The 17,441-nt window shown below is 43.7% G+C and overlaps 1 protein-coding gene across 2 annotated transcripts in view; it reads left to right on the forward strand.

Moving 5' to 3' along the window:
* The window catches only part of PDS5B (PDS5 cohesin associated factor B), a 3,703,643-nt gene that overhangs the window by 3,684,412 nt on the left and 1,790 nt on the right, over positions 1–17,441 (forward strand). The window lies entirely within an intron of this gene.

Genomic DNA, 17,441 nt, shown 5'->3' on the forward strand with positions numbered 1-17,441 from the left:
TCTTCATTTCATTTTCTGAGTTTTGCAGTTTTATCAGTTATGTGAACAACTAGTTAAAGCTGTGCTTCTATTTTTCAATCCTTTTGTTATTTCAGTTGATGTATATTCCTTCAATGTTTCATTTATTTTAATCACATCTGAGTACATTTGATTTATGTTTCCTCCAAATTACTGGAAGGCATCCCTTGAACCAGATATGTGGCTTGAACTGGTTTTTGCTAAGCAGCTGCATAGTCTTTCCCAAACAGTGTTTTTCTGTTCACCTTTTCTGTCTGATTTTCTTTCAGGTTTTCCCAGTTTCTTTGCTGGCATTCAGGCAGTGTACTTGTCAGCCACTCCTTTTTCTCAGTTTCTGTTTTCACACTGGGAGAGCTGAAGTTGATCTATAGATCACTGTGCAGCCATCTTGGAAGTCTCTAAGTGATTCAGCCGTGAGTCTGTTTACACAGTTGTTTCAACGAGATGTGTGCAGCAGGTGTTAAAGCAGGCCAGAAAACCTACTACTAGAAAATCTTATATTTATAAATGGATGGTGTTTTGTAAGTGGCTCCTAAATTGGAACAGAGTTGCTTGAAAACATCCCCAGGTCTTGAAATGCTTGTGTGAGCTACTTCAGGTGAGTTATCGTGCATGTCCATTAAGGCGCATTTAGCAGCCATCACTGCTTATCTGCCAGTGGATCCTCCCTCCCCTTTTGTTTTTTGGAAAAAAAAGTTTATGAAAGGAGTATTGCATAGGATACCCCTTCAGTAGCAAATTCCTCCTTTGTGGGATATCAGCTGTGTTTTGGAGATATTGACCTTACCACTTCTTGAACCTACTGCATAAGGCTGATCTGAAGTCCTTAATGTGGAAGATTGTTTTGCTTATTGCTCTGACGTCTGCAAGGTGAGTCACTTAACTGCAGCTCCATTGGTGGGACAACCTTACCTGATTTTTCACATGGATAGGGTTGTGTTGTATACTTTCTCTCATGCTTAAAGTGGTTTCAGAATTCACCCTCACTCAGTCCATTGACCTCCCTGTGTTCTTCCCAGAAGCTAAAAATAAGTGATCATTCATACCATGGATATGCATTGGCAGCTCAGATAACTGCCTTGACAGAACTCTGGAAAGGTTTTTTTTTTTTTTTTATTTCCTACACAGGGGCAAAGAAGGGTCATCCTGCTTCTACACTACCCATTGCATGTTGGTTGTCCTCTAGTATTTTTTTGTTACACCCACCATGGTAAGACAAATTCAGGCACGGTAAAGGCACATTCTACCAGGGTCTTTTCCTCTTCAGTATCCAGGAGTGGAAGTTAGCATTCTAGAGGCAGTACCTTGGTCCTTTGTCCATACCTTTTATGAAGCATTACAAGATGGATGTCTTTTCTAAATCTAGAGCAGGCTTCACTAACACCATTCTCCAGGGGCTCCTGGACCCTTATTCTTTTTCATATCTGGTTGGGTAAGCTTTGGGACTCTACCCATATGCCAGTAAGGCAGATGTTGAGCATAGTACAGTTGCAAAAGTCATACTTAACCATAGAAGTAGATGCTCGTAGAACACACTGCTTTACTGGAAGTACCCACCCACCATCCCTCTTTTTGGATGGACATGTTTAGTATTGAACTTGACATTGAGTTTAGGTCAGTGATATTTTTTGTTTGGTTTGGAGCTGTAGGTGTTTTCAAGCCTGCATTTTCATCTTCTCCTTTCTGGACCCTAGAAAACTGACTGCATCATGTTTGTCAGTCTGAAAGGCAGTCCCTATCCTCCCAGGTGATTGTTCCATTATACCCACAGACAGGCAGTGGGAAGAGTTCTGAGCTTTAATAGACTGCCAGAGAGAGGGTAACAGGGAGCCAACTATGCATATGCTAGTAATGCATTGTGTTCTACAAACATTTGCTGTTTCAGGTAAGTAGGACTTGCACAGCTGTACATTTACAAAGGATCAAGGGACGGACATTAGTATAGCTCCAAAGTATGCAATAAAGTCCAGAAAGCTTATGATTTTTGCTTGGAAGTGTTTGCATAGATATTGTACCTCAAGCAGACTTTAGAGAATTATTTCCTTGGGTAGATAGAAGATGCTGGAGGTGTGATAGTAAAGAGAGAGAGGTAACTGGAAACATGTTTTTTTGGGAAGTGTAATAAGGAGGCAGATTTTACAAATTACCTACAGAGTCCTTTATCAGAAATTATTCTTGTGAATTTGGATACAGGATCTGAACTGCCTAGGCATAGTAATGCCTTGCTAAGCATAACGCAGTTAGTTTCCAGAAAAAACAGTTAGTAGAAAATCAAAATCAAACCAACTGTAATTGAAATACTGAATGTTGTAAAGAAAATAACAGACCTGGAAGAGGAGATCTTTAGAAAAGAGAAGGAGCAAATTACATAAAAGTAAGGGGAATGGGTGGGAACAGTACATGCAGAATAATGTTCAGTAGGAGGATTCCTTTTTAATGAAAGGCAGAAATTGAGCAATTTATCTAATTTTGGAGTTAATGGTTAAAATGAAAACGTATGTGCACTGCATAAAAATAATGAAAATGTTACTATGGTTTGTTTTTATTAATATGTATGCACATTTGTCGTGTAAATTGTGATTTTAAAAAGGTGTTTAAAGATGAGTTAACAGCCAGAAAAGATGAATAGATGCCTCCCTTACAGTTCTTTCACCTGCTTCGTAGGGCAGTCTCTCAACCTCCTCACTTTTTGTGATTTTTTTTTTATATATATTTTTTTGAAAATCCTGCAAGACTGACTTTTTGTCTTTCATCTCTGCAAGACAGTAGAATAAATATAAATCACGAGCATGTTTAAAGTGCAATTTCATAGATACCCTTGCCAGCAAAAAGATAACGTCAGATGAACAAGGTTTTTGTCCCTTTTGCCTAAGGCCAAGACCATTGCACAAAGGGCTTCCACCAATGCCAGAACTTTAACCATCTATCCAGCCAGCCGTTTTCATGTCCCCATTGCAGGGGCACAGGTGGAGCACCTTCTGTGAACAGGTGAAGATGCTTGAGAGCATTAGATTTGCTTGGTGAACAAAATGTGGTCCCTGTCCCAATATTCATTATCAGAGCAATGTTACAGACAGTGCATGGATCACTGTTAATAGCTAGCTCACATTCCCCAGTTCATTGCCTTTTCACTGATTTACCAATTTCCACCGTTAATGGCTTGGGAAGGGGGAGCTGTGGCTTTGCAATAGTTTTGCAATAAGTAAGCAATATTTCACTTTTGCAGATACATGGTCCAAAGCTTAGATTAGAGAAACTGATCCTGTCTGTATGATTCCTTTATACCCATTCAATTCAGATGAGTGCCCCTACCCCAGTCTGAGGTAATGGTAAGGCTTGGTGCTGCTGATGTCAAGGTCCCAGTCATTTGATCTTGATGGTATCAGCTTTGAGGCAAACATCGAGGGTTTTTGGACGTTATAGTTGAAACCACTAATTCTTATGAGCAGAATGTCTTCAGCCACACATGTTGCTTCTTGCTTAAAATCACTGTGTTGGGTTGAGTTTCAGGAGTTTACCAAGGCCCTGGCTGATTTAACGGGTATCTTTCCCATTGAAGACCCATTCAGGTGGCCTGGAGTATTCCCTTGGATACTATTTTCAGCACTGTGTAGTTCGCTGATGTGAATTCTTCAGACACTGACTAATGTGCCAGAGTTTGATGATTTTGAGAAAGTTTTGTGTCCCAGACCATGCTTCCCTTTTCTTGTGGGTTTCCAGGTTTGAGAATCTTGTTCTCATTTGAAGATCCTTTCTTTGAGGAGCTCTTCAAAAAATTTGGCTTTATCGGTGTCTTAGACTTGGTCATGGACAAAAAAAAGAGGTGGACGATTACTTAAAACTAACATCAAAAGACTCTCCGTAAAGAGACATGGTTGGGATCATACTTTCCAGCATTTGGAATTCTGACCAGGAATGTTTCTTATGGTTGCCATGTTATGTGCCGTGTAATAAGTGCTTCTGTTCACCCACATCTACCAGTGCATTTTTAGTGCTGAAATACTTCAGATCTCAGTCCTAACATTAGTGATTTTTTTTCTGAATTAGGGTCTTATAAATTAAGTGTCCATATGGCTGTGTGATTATTAGCAAAATCCACACCGACTTTGCCTTGGTGAGGGGCATATGATAAGACACTGCTGTAACTGTCATTGTTTTAATCCTGCTTACTTTACTCATGACTCAGAAAATGGTGGCTGTAAAAACATTTTCATCCACAGAGAACAGCAAGAGTGTTTGCCTTGCAGTCGCATACACACAAGGGCCATTGGAGGGTAAGCCAGAGGCTTAACCCTCTTGCATGTAAATCCAGTGATAGGTTGGCCCCTCAACCTCTTTAGGTGATAGGCTTGTTAACTGGTACAATCTTACACACTTCTTAGTCCTAAACTTAGTCCTAAACTTTTAAGAGAAGACAAGGAGGACCATGGGGAGAGGTGTGCCTGTGGCTCTCGCTTTGCAGTGCATCCTGTCTTGCACTGTCACCCAGATGCAAGTTGATTGGCTGGAAGTGCTGGAAAGCTTGGGGATTTGACACCGTCAAAGAACAGAGAAACACAGGGCTACAGATTCTGTCCACCCCCAGAGGCCTATCTCCATCAGTCCGCTCTTGTTGAAGGGGTGGATAGCTTGACAGCTTTTGAGCAAACCTGCACCAGGAGAGTGTGTTAAGTGGTAGGTAACACATTTGCAAGTACAGCAGTGAACCATCAGAAGTATCACTTTAATCAAGGTCTGAGTCCAGAAGAGGGCTCGCTTTCCTACATGCATATTCATTCACTATGTGATCATTCCCTATTGCCCAACACTTGCCCTGTATCAGATACACACTTGCCTTTTTGTGAGCCCATGAGCTTGCTCATACCTTGTAGAAGTTTGGAGAGTGGCATTCTTGTCCATTTAAGCTGGTATGAGTAGTCCACGGATCCAGAGGCTGTTGTCTTTTTGAGACAGACAAGGGTAATGATTTCAACCCCCTCCCCCCATCCCACACCAAACTATTCATTTCTGTGTGATTTTAGACTTATAAAAACGTTTCAGCTGCCTTCAAGCCTTTAGTCCTTTCTTAAAGACATACTGTGTAGTACCTGGGGAAAAGTCTGAGTCCTGGGTCATCACCCCACAGAGCTATTTAATAGGATAATTTTTAGGTAATCTGAAGGCATCCAACCCTCTTAAAAAAGCAAATTCTGTTGGTAAGCACCCAGTTGAGTGAGAAGAGCCCCTTTCTAGCCAGCTGCATTTTGTTGCCTACGTCTGGATACTGCAAATTCTGGTGGTTTAATCCCCCCTCCCCCGATTTCTTTTTTTACTTGGCAGGGTTTAATGACTTAATTACATCAGCAAATGAGTAGTTACACGATACATTGTGTGTGGGGTGTCACACCTTGGGTCACCAGTTGTGAATTCAGAATAGATGGTAGTTATAGTGCAATGTTAAGTTGTCATTCTCGCCTTCATTCTTGCTGGATGGGTTCGGAGCCGATCCTCGGCTCCGACTCGGCCTATACTATAGCTCGACAGCTATTTTTACTGGCTCGAGGCAGCCCTATATCCCACAATACCATGCGCTAACTCCCCAGATCTCGTTTGCCGCTTCGCTACGAGGTTGCGTTTTTACCGGCTCAGGTCAGTTAAGAACTTTTTGTGTAGTTTTTTAGGTAAAAGGTTAGATTTCCCTATCTAATTATATTCCCCACTGTATTACCTAATCCTTAAATTTTATTAGCTCTTCCCCCCCCTTTTTAGTCAAACTTATAGACGGGCCTTCAGGCCTTAGATTTTCTATAGTTTTTCCTATAGTTCCGCTTTTTAGTGTGTGTGTGAGTCGGTCCTTTAACTTCTCCCCTTGTGTTAGAGTTTGAGTGTGAGTTGTGAGTGCTGACTGTGTTGACTCTTAGTGTCCACCATAATGTCTAAAGACACTAAGATTTCAGGATTCAAGAAGTGTGACTCGTGCTGTCAGAAGATGTCTCTGACAGACGGTCACACTTGTGTTTATTGTTTAGGACCCTTGCACATGCAGGACTCTTGTTCCGTTTGTCACGGATTTAGTTCAAGAGTCCTGCAGGAGCGCCGTAATAAGTTGATTTTGAGGGGCTTATTGAAGCCCGACAACTCCCCGTTTAAGTCTGGCTCGGGGAAGTCGCCCACGCCCGCCAAACCCTCGGCTCCAGCTTCTGAGTCGACGGCTGGCGGAACCGAAAGTGCTCCGACATCGGCTCCAGCCGGATCTGATGCGAGCAAGACTTTGCCCGCTCCGAAACCCTTTTCAGAGCCGACAACAGCGCGCAAGCGCTCTAGATCGCCCTCAGTAGAGTCCGTTCGATCGGCTCCAGCATCGCCCTTACTGTCGGAGCGGAGTCATAGGACTCATTCTTCCAGGTCTTCCAGGCTGTTCGACCATGACATTGAGAGGGTGGTCAGTAGACTCCAAGTCCCAGGCACTGGCCGAAATAATTCAAAGCCCATCTCATCAGACTGTGGCTCCCTCGGTACCACTTTCGATTCCTCCTCCGACTCTTCAGTTGAGTTCGGAGCCGGAGTTTGTCGGAACCGGGACCTTGCCCACGTCGGAGCCGATACTACCACCTTCGGCTCTGACGTCGTTGGCTCTGACCTCTTCATTGGTGCCATCCGTGGAGAGGTCCGGGCACCGAGACTCCATCGTCGGCTGCGAGGGGGCGAGTGGCATCGGACCCTTGTCCGACCCCGTTCTCCCTCTCGGAGCATCGGCTCTGGTTAGTTCGGCCCCGACATCATTCTCGGAGCCTTCTCTGTCGGCGCCGGGGGTGGTCCTGGTATCCTTGGAGCCAGGGCTGTCTTCGGTGCCTGATTTTGATCACCTTTGAGGTGATGAGGAGCGTGCTGGATCCGGTGTCCGCTCCAAGGTTGGTTCCTTCAGCTCCTCCCTCTACAGTGCCTGTTACGGTCTCTGGTCATCCTCTTGAAACTGATAGCAGAGATCCAAAGTGCAGGGTACCCACTTTGGGTGTCTCTTCCTCGTCCGAGGCCTCCCCTGAAGTTTCAGGGGAACCCCCTAGGAAAAGAAAGTGCAAGAGGAAGCACGTGGACTCCCCCCGAGTCTCTCACTTCGGACACCGACTTGGATGAGTTGGAGGGTTCCCCGAGATCCCCCTCTGAGGATGTCTCCTTTTCAAACATCCTAGAGATCCTAAAACAGAGGGGGAATTGGTCCACCCTCAAACCCTCCGAGGACGAGTCGGTTTACCTTGACGCTTTTGGGTCTCGCCCTTCCACCTCCTGGGTGTCCCCTCCTTTCGACCCACTGATGGAAGTAGTGGCCAGAAAGGCGTGGGCAGCTCCTGACTCGATGGAACCTACCCCTAGGAGGCCTTCTAAATTTATTTCTGCTCCGGTAGACAAACCATTTCTGACCAAGGGTGTCTCGGTAGATGCTATGGTGGTAGCAGCCGCCACTAAGAAGGAATTAGCTGATCCTTTTGTACCTGTTCATCCTCCTAACAAAGACTCTAGGACTATGGACAGGTACAGTAAGCAGACGTTTGCTTCAGCGACCTTTGCCATGCGGTCGCTGAACTATTTGTCATTTCACCCGCCTTCAGAGAGATTTGCTCAAAGAACTGGGTGAAACCATACAGGATCCTTCTGCTGCGGGGTATCAGGACAAGATTAACTCCCAGCTGGCTACACTGAATTCCATTGCCAACTCCTCCATGCGGCTTATCTCTTATGCAGCCGATGGAGCGAGTAGGGCCGCAGGCACAGGTGTTGCATTGAGACGGCACGCCTGGATGCGACTCAGTAATTTTTCTGATCCCTTCAAGGCGTCCTTCACCAACACTCTTTGATGGTTCAGAGTTGTTTGGACCTCAGGTGAAGATGACCCTCACCAGGTGCGAGCAAGATGGTAAGACTCTCTCTGCCGTGGGAGTCCACTTTTCCACACCATCTAGACCATGCCCTAAAGGTCAGAAGGGTGGAAAGATGTGGTTCCGCAAACCACAGGGAGTCACGCCTGCCGCACGTGGTGAACTTCCCCCCAGAGGCAGAGGGGGGAACAATAATAGACGTCACCCCAGGAGCAGAGGGGGTCCACAGAACCAGGGTTCCAGGGAATCCTTCCCTGACCAACCCTTTCAGCATCCCTGAGAAGCTGCCCGACTGTCCACCTTCGGAGGCAGTCGGGGGAAGATTATCTCTGTACCTGGAAGCCTGGCAATCCCTCTCTCAAGACAAATGGGTACAGTCGATCATATCCGAGGGTTACAAAATCCCCTTCATTTCCCCTCCGATCCAATCGCCCAGACCCCTCCCAGACGTACCACCCGCACAAAGGGGTCAGGCACAGCTCGAGATAAAAAAGCTGTTAGAAAAAAAAGAGTCATCCAGGCAGTCCCAGCAGACCAGCTAGGATCCGGAATTTACTCCAGGTTCTTTTTGGTACCAAAAAAGACAGGGGACTGGAGACCCATTTTGGACCTCCGCAGACTGAACAAGTCTGTGCAGAAGACAAACTTTCGGATGGTCACGCTGCAGTCCATCCTGCCCTTCTTGGGCAGAGACAACTGGATGTGCTCGTTAGACCTTCAGGACGCGTACTATCATGTAAAGATACACAGGCGCTCCAGGAGGTTTCTCTGCTTCCGGCTGGGAGCCAGTCATTACCAATTCAGAGCCCTGCCCTTTGGTCTCACCACAGCCCCCTGGGTGTTCACCAAATGTTTGGCAGTGGTCACGGCTCATCTGAGACAAAAAGGATTCCAGGTGTTTCCATATTTAGACGACTGGCTCATTACCGCTACCACCAAGCAGCATCTTATCATAGCCAGGGATTACACCGTTCGCATTTGCAACAAACTAGGTTATTTCCATAAATTTTGCAAAATCCTCCTTGTCGCCTTGTCAATGTATAAACTTCATAGGCACCCTGTTAAACACCACAGAAATGCCTGCAACATTACCACCTCAGAGAGTGACAGACATACGGCGGAATGTTCAGTTTCTGTTTCAGTCCAACAGAATTCAAGTCAAGTTAGTACTGAAAACATTAGGCCTCATGGCAGTGGCGATTCTCCTTCTCCCCTTAGCCCTCTTCCACATGAGAATTCTCCAGTGGATGCTTTTTTCTCAGTGGTCCTTTCAACAGCTCCCAATGACTCTCAACATTTTGATAACCCCAACTTGCAAAAAACACCTCTCCTGGTGGATGGGTCTCCCCTCAACTTCTTCAGGGCAGACCCTTTGTTCTTCCCCCTCCAGTTTCCACGGTGACAACGGATGCCTCCCTGATTGGGTGGGGGGGCACTATCAGGGCAGGACTGTCCAGGGCACATGGCAACAATTAGAATGCCACCTGCACATAAATGTCCTGGAGATGAGAGCAGTGCTTTTATCGTTGCAAGCCCTTCAGGACTCTCTTCCCATGGGGACTATAGCAGTTCAAACGGACAATATGTCTGTAGTGTGGTACATAAACAAGCAGGGCGGAACAAAGTCCTACCCCCTATGTCGAGAAGCACTCAGACTTGGCAGTGGGCGATCTCCTCTCAGCGGTTTCTGATAGCAACTCACATCCCCGGGAGGTCCAACGTCATAGCGGACAGCCTGAGCAAAACAATTCTCATGCCTCACGAGTGGTCTCTAAATCAAGCGGTAGCAGAGAGAATTTTCCAGAAGTGGGGCCAGCCTTGCTGCGACCTTTTCGCAACACCTCAAAACAGCAAGTGCCTCGACTTCTTCACACCCTTCCCTGTACCAGGCCATCCCCCCAGAGACGCTCTTGTCCACGATTGGCCTCGGGGTCTTCTATACGCTTCCCCCCCCACTTCCGTTGATTCCGCAGTTAATTCAGAAAGCGACCGCATTGAGATCCAAAATGATCCTCATTGCCCCGTACTGGCCTCGACAAGTATGGTTTCCGTTCCTGCACCGTCATCTACTGGAACAGCCCTGGCATCTGGAACCATTTCCAGACCTTTTGACCCATCTGACGGGCAAGCTGCACCAGTCTCTTCACTCCCTCAACCTCACAGCTTGATTGCTCCACTTCCAACCTTAGCCAGGCTTCCCTTTATTTCTCTTCCTGTCCGTAATATCATTCTTGCCTCCCATAAGTCCAATACTAGGAAGACTTATGCGAGTAAATGGAAGCGTTTTTCGTTCTGGGCAGAAGCTAGGTCCTTAGATCCTTTTAATGCACCAATTCATAAAGTTCTAGTTTTTCTAGCGGAGCTTTTTCATTTAGGGTCGTCGTCGGCCATTATCAGAGTACAACTAGCGGCCATTGCCAATTTTCATGTAGGGCTCTCGGAAACCAATATTATGTCACATAAGCTCTGTAAAGCTTTCCTCAAAGGCATCTTCTTGCTCAGACCTCCCATTAAAGTTCCTCATCCACAATGGGATCTAAATTTAGTGTTAACTTCATTAATTCTCCCTCCCTTTGAGCCTGCAGCTTCTTATTCCCTCAAGCTTCTCTCTTGGAAAACTCTGTTTTTGGTAGCTATAACATCTGCCAGAAGGGTGTCGGAACTTCAGGCCTTGTCTGTCCGTCCCCCTTATTTGGTTTTTCATAAAGACAGGGTAGCTCTCAGAACAAATCCTTCCTTCCTACCAAAAGTCTTGTCTGAATCAAATCTGAACCACACTATTGACCTGCCTGTTTTCTTCCCAAATTATTCAAACAGGGCTGAACAGAAACTACATTCCTTGGATGTTCATCGTCAACTGCGGTATTATCTAGACAGGACAAAACAGTTCAGAAAGTCAGAACAGCTCTTCCTCTCTTATGCTGAAGGAAAGAAAGGACTTACGGTATCAAAGGCAACTCTTTCCAGATGGTTAGCATCCATCATTACCTTTGTCTAAGAGTTGAGAAACAAACAACTTCCTTCAAGACCTAAGGCTCATTCAACCAGGGCACTATCAACCTCAACAGCCTTTCAAGCAAGGTTACCATTAGATGCCATTTGTGCAGCAGCTACATGGGCTTCTCAACATACTTTTATTACCCATTACAAACTTGACATAGCTTCCAGAAATAGAGCTGACTTTGGTTCCACTGTACTCAGGAGTCTGTTCCGTTGAGCCACCCAGGACCAAGGTGCTAGGGACGCTGTCCCATCCAGCAAGAATGAAGGCAAGAATGACAACTTAACATTAAGAAGTTATGTACCTACCATAACGTTCCATGTTATTTGTCTTCTTCTCGCCTTCTTTCTTGCGTCCCTCCCTCCTGCCCCCTAGCCTGGACAGACTTGAAGGTCTCTGAGTCCTTCTCTTTCATGATACATAGTTATCCAGGGTTATCCGTATCATGAGTATTACCAGCAAGAAGACCATATCTTTATATAAAGGCTTATTTTTTGGTAACAATAAAACTATACTATGTGTTAGCTGCCAATGAGATCTGGGGAGTTAGCGCATGGTATTGTGGGATATAGGGCTGCCTCGAGCCGGTAAAAATAGCTCTCGAGCTATAGTATAGGCCGAGTCGGAGCCGAGGATCGGCTCCGAACACATCCAGCAAGAAAGAAGGCGAGAAGAAGACAACTAACATGGAACGTTATGGTAGGTACATAACTTCTTATTATCAGGGATATCTGACATGGTAAGCATCTCTGCTGTGCGGCTGCTGCTGTTGTAATTTTGTTTTTTTACTTCTTTGAAAGGTTTAAGAATTTTCAGAGTTCTCCCAGTCAAATGTCCCCTTGAACGCCACCATCAGGAAGGTTTCCCTATGAAACATCACTGAAAACAAATAGTTTTAGGGTTTTATCCTCCTTCAACGGTTGCCATTTTTTGTGCTACTTTTCCTGAAGTCTTGTTTATTGAATGATTTTTGCACCAGTATGTTCTGTGCTGGGTAATAAACTGGAAGTATCAAAGATGATATGTTTTCAACTTTGCCTGGAAAATTGTTCCCGTTTTGACCCCATGTGATAAAATGGGAGGGAGCATCCTGCTGCAGTGCCCCTTGATGGTTTCATAACAATAGCAAGGTATTTGTACTGCTTTCTTTGTGCCAGCACCTTTCCATCAGTAGTGGCCACTTCCAAATAACAAAAGTGGTCACGTTCTTCACAACTAACCTGAAGTAAGTTTTCAGGTAAGAAATAACTGAAGTGGCAAAACTTTGTGACCCACCCAAGGCAAAGTGATTCATGTAGCAGACAAGCGCTCAAGTGACATTAGTATTTCACTCTAGCCAGTTGAGCACAGCAGGACAACCTGTGAGATTCTCCCTCTCCTGACTTGGCATCTTCCACTTTGTTATACCAGTAACACAATGCATCTGTCAGACCATAGGCATATTTCTTGAGTTTCCACAGTCATACTACACATCTTGTTTTAGGGTGGGGTGCAAAAATCAATATTATAAGAGAGCTCCGTAGCTAGCAAAAACACACACTTGACGTCCATGAAATGAACTTTTGACTGCTTTTGACAAATTATGGCCAAATGGGGTAATATGTCTTATGCACATGTTGTTGACTCTCTTGGAAAATCATCTCTCTAGAATTTTTCAGACTTTCTAGCTGCAAGATGTGATTTTCGATGCTTTTCCTTTTCTAGTGTCATACCCATCAAGTGACAGTTTATTTTAGGCCAGCATTATGCTTCCAGCTCCTTAACACAACCTGTTTTACTGATTCAAGCACTGCATCTTCAGTCAGGAATATGCCATGTTTCATATCTGAATCAGAAAGCTTGTATCTCTTAGTATCTAATTCAATGTGAATATTTTCTACATGTGATGTGAACATGCCCTTTTATGCCTGAAAAATCAGCTGGGTGTACAAATTTCAAGTTATACCTGATAATCTTCATAATATTTGCAGTTGCTGTCATCACGTCTGGGATTTCTGCCTACTGATGCCCACTGGCCATTCCAGCATCCAGTGCTTTACCTTTCCTCTCCTGGTTTTGGCTAACTCCCTGCCAGTTTGGACATACAAGAGGGTTAGCCAGCAGATTTTTCGTGGCACAGTCCATGTGCATTTATATGCTGTGCATAGAGCTGTCAGTCCAGGATGTTAGTCTGATTTATAGAGATTTTAGACAGGTATTCCATGGGAGAATCTTCTTTTTCCATATTCTTCATTAGCACTCTTCAAGAAAAATTTTGATGAGTGGATGGGAAATAGGAAATACACCCCGGGGATCACTTCTGTGTCTGCTCGACAGTGGCACAGGAAAATAACTTTCTTGGGTGGCGTAAGCCAGGGAACCTTGTTGGCTAGGCTTACGTAGGACCTTGGGCCGATAGCCTAGTACCTACCCATGAACCTGTAGTATAAATGCCTGATAGTGATTCGGTGATGCATCATAAAAATAATAGTGTTGAGTGTGACAAACAAATCCTTCACAGTAGTTTTTATAACTGATGCCTTTTCTGTTTAGGCTGACAGCATGGCATGGAAGGCTGTCTGCATTGTGCACGGTTTACCCCAAGACAGTCCACCATAGAGCTACATCTTTCCCAGAACCACATCACTCAGAATAAGATGCACTTCTGGTCCTGTGTCACCACTGCATTGACCAGGGCCTTTGAGAACCTTCCTCAGAGGTGCAAGCAAGCTAATAATCGTGAAGAAAAGCAAGAAATCAACCACAGCATGATTTAAGTGTAAGATTTTCCTTAAGTCTGGCAGCACTAGGACCAGAGAAGCACTTGTGAAGCTCCCACCATAGAAGTCTGTTTCAGACAAGGCCTCTGGTGTGACCCTTGTGGAGGCTGTCATGCCATCTGTTTTAGGCAATTTTTCCTGGAATGAAACAGCTGCAGCATCAGTCATCTTGGAGGCCTCTCCGACATGCAGCTAATGCTTGCTTCCTGTTCAACAAAGGGAGGGGCTGTGTCTATCTGCTTTTAATCCAAAAGAATGTTTCTGGAACCAAGATGAGATCCTTAGTCCCCCCCCCCCCCCCCCTTCCAAACTGAGGAAACTTAATTTGACTGCAGAAGTGCTTCTCTGGTCTGCTAGGAAACCAAAGACCAAATTGTTAAGCTGATATTGGTGTCTGCTTGCTGACTCTTTTCTCCAGAGCTGCTGCATCTGGATCAGGTTGGAAGAGAGTCACTTGGCTCCATTCTTAAAATCTTCCTGATATTAAATTTCAGATTTTAAATTCTCCCTTTGATGAAAAGATTGTTTGGCTTTTCTGTAGTTGTGGTGCTTAAAAGGTGTGATGAAAAGGGAAAAAACTCATTCAAGGAGTGACTCTGATCTTTCAACTCTCCTTTAGGAGACCAAGTAATAGTTTTCCCTCCTCTTCAGCCTCCTTTACCAGTAAACGCCTTAAACAGCAAGAAGCCTGCAGTCAGGGTTTGACAAAGCAGTGGAAAAGGAGGTTCAAAAAGTAAAGGAAAAGCCTGCAAAAGTCAAGGACAGGCCTATCAGTCAGCTTGACTTATCCACTTGTGCAGGTGCTCCAGAGGCTTGGAAAATGGTTGCTATGTCAGTCTTATGGAAAGGGGAATTCCTTTATGCTTTTCCAGTGATTCCAAAGGTCATGGTCAGAGTCAAGGAGGACAACCCAAAGATGCTGTAGGTGACCACTTTTGGCCCAGACAATATTGGCTCTCCCTTGTTCATCACCTGGCCAGAGGCAATCACCAAAGGTTATTCCACAAGACAAACTTGCTTTTTTTTGGATAATAGGATTTTGATACCACTCTGGCATCTATTTTCTGAGGACGTGTTATAGGTATTACCGGAGGTTAGAAAACCTGCTACAAAGAAATTGGGTACTTGCATATTATCGCAGCCACTTTTCTAACCGATAATACGTAAGCACCAATTACTCGTGTGGTGTTCAGGTGGCGAGAAAAGCATTGACTTAATTGTGTCAATTGCAAACTGAAGAAATATTGAAAATGTTACCAGATGTTTAGCTTCCTGTCCTCCCATTATGTTAGGTTTCCACCACATGTCATGCACCACCATGTTGTCATGAATGTGTGTCATCGTTACTTAGCAGGCAGACCTTCCCTTCAGTTACGGGTGAAAGGTGAATGCAAAAGGTAAAATTGGTAAAGTCCATTTTCAGTTTGTGACATGCACCGATCATTTCCCCGGAGAAAGAAATGAACTGGCCCATTGCATATAACTGCTGCTTTTCTTCCGAGTGCGAGCGATTGCTTCAGTGTAATGAATTCACACTTGTGTGACTGCCATTCCAGCTATACATACCTGTCAACTGTCCAGATTTGCGCACAATGTCCAGGTTTTTTACACTTATTTTTGGTATGGTCCTCATAAAATGTGTGACTGTCTACCAAGGCAGCCAGATTATCTCAGGATGGAAGTCGGTAACTACTGAAATACGTATACGGTGTGTGTAGCAGTGGCCAGGTTAATTTTACTTTTCAGTAAGTGTCATCACAATGGACAGTCTCCAGGTAGAGGACTTTACCCATTATGCCTGTTCCCCTTTCAGAACCCGTGTAATACCCAAGTTATTTGGAGTTTACACAACCCTTTTTACTTTCCCATGCACTTGTTTTGCGATGACATTATCCATTACACCACGTTAGAAATGTGGTTGCGGTAATACGCAAGTACCAGAAGTTGTATATTTCCAAATGGAAGAGGTTTTCTATTTAGTGCTAACAAAAAAAAAAAGACCTATCAAAAAGGTATTCCTACTATTCTGGTCCTGTTTGTGTGAGATAGTCAGTTCATATCTGGCATATTCTTCCATTAAGTCATATCTGTCAGCCATCTCTGCCTGCTTACCTTTGGATTCACCTTTATCTGCACATTTTGAAGTCAGTTTCTAAAAGATCTCCTTCATATCAGGCCACCAAAAAATATATTTTTCTTCTTTGAGACCTGAGCTATGTCTTGGAAAGGTTGACACTTAACCAAAAATAGAATCGCTACGGAGAACCAGATGAAGGTACAGACCGGCAACCAAGCACAGTGAATTCCAAGGCAGTTTATTGATAAATTCCAAACGCTGGTATACAAAAATACGTTTTCGAAAATCTTTTTCAAGGCAAAAACAACGTTCACAAATCACTTCCACTTAAATACAAATTTAAAATCTTGCATAAACCAATAAAATCGTGAACCCAGTTACCTGTTTAAATTGATAATTAAAGTAAAAAACACACATGTAAAGGAACCAGGGGAAACGATGGTCTTTCTCTTAATATAAAAACTCATTCAAAAACCATTTTGTATATATACAAATTAATAATCAATTCTGTATTGTATGTACCATAATTAAAACATTAATATAATTCATTTTTTAAGTTAATTGTTTCTGATATTTATAATAAAAAATAATATTAGTGACATCTAGTGGTAGTTTATGGTTTTGCACTTCTTAGCTTTAAACTGGCAAATGCTGATGTACAAAAATACATTTTCTAAAATCTTTTCCTAAGCAAAAACAACGTTCAAAATCAATTCCATTTAAATCAAATTTAAAGATCTCCTTCATATCAGGCCACCAAAAAATATATTTTTCTTCTTTGAGACCTGAGCTATGTCTTGGAAAGGTTGACACTTCCTCCTTTTTAACCAGCCTCTCTTTCCTTTCTGAAGTTCTGTATTTGTAAGACTGTCTTGCTGGTGGTAGTTAACTTCAGCAAAGAGTGTCCGAGTTCTCCTCCTTTTCTCATCTTTCACAAAGACAGGGTATCCCTGAGGACTAATCCTTCTTTTATGCATAAGGTTGTTAATGAAATGTCTGAGTCCATTAATTTGCCAACTTTCTTACTCAACCCCCCAAAATAAGGGGAACATGGATGTTTATAGGCAGCTCAGGTTTATTATCTAGACAAAACTTAGAATATTAAGAAGTCTAATCAACTGTTTCTTTCTAGGGCATACAGATGGGTTTTCCTATTTCTAAACAAACCATCTCTAGATATATTTCTTTGTCTGTTTCTGCCTGCTACACCTTTCATGAGAAATCCCTTCCATACCAAGTTTGAGCTCACAATATTAGGGCTGTAGCTTCTTCTGGAGCATTTTTTAAGGGTCTAGAATCAAAATCCATGCTGAAAGTTGCCACTTCGTCATTCACACCTTTACAAAACACTATGAGTGTTTTTATAGGGCCAGAACTGGGTTTGCTAGATCAGTTCTGCTCCTCAAACCTTCCTCCCCGATATTGTATGTAGCTACAGTAATCTCCACATATGTAAGCAGTACTGCAAGATTGATCATTGAAGAACATATTGTTGTTTAAGATCATGCAGTCGATGTCTGATTTAGATAGCTGTTACATACTGGCACCTTCCCTCACATACCCTGTTCTTTCATTGTATTATAAATTCCTTTTTCTCATGGCCGAGGTGGACCTGCTACATTTTTACCCTTAAATTGTTATGATGTTTTTCTTTCCTTATCCTTTTCTGCCTTGTCTGATTTAGGGCAAGGAAGTCCTGAAGACTTCCATGCTTGTACATCCTTTATGTACTG

Source organism: Protopterus annectens, chromosome 5.part1, assembly GCF_019279795.1.
Source record: "Protopterus annectens isolate FY-2018-M chromosome 5.part1, PAN1.0, whole genome shotgun sequence".
NCBI classification, from domain to species: domain Eukaryota; kingdom Metazoa; phylum Chordata; order Ceratodontiformes; family Protopteridae; genus Protopterus; species Protopterus annectens.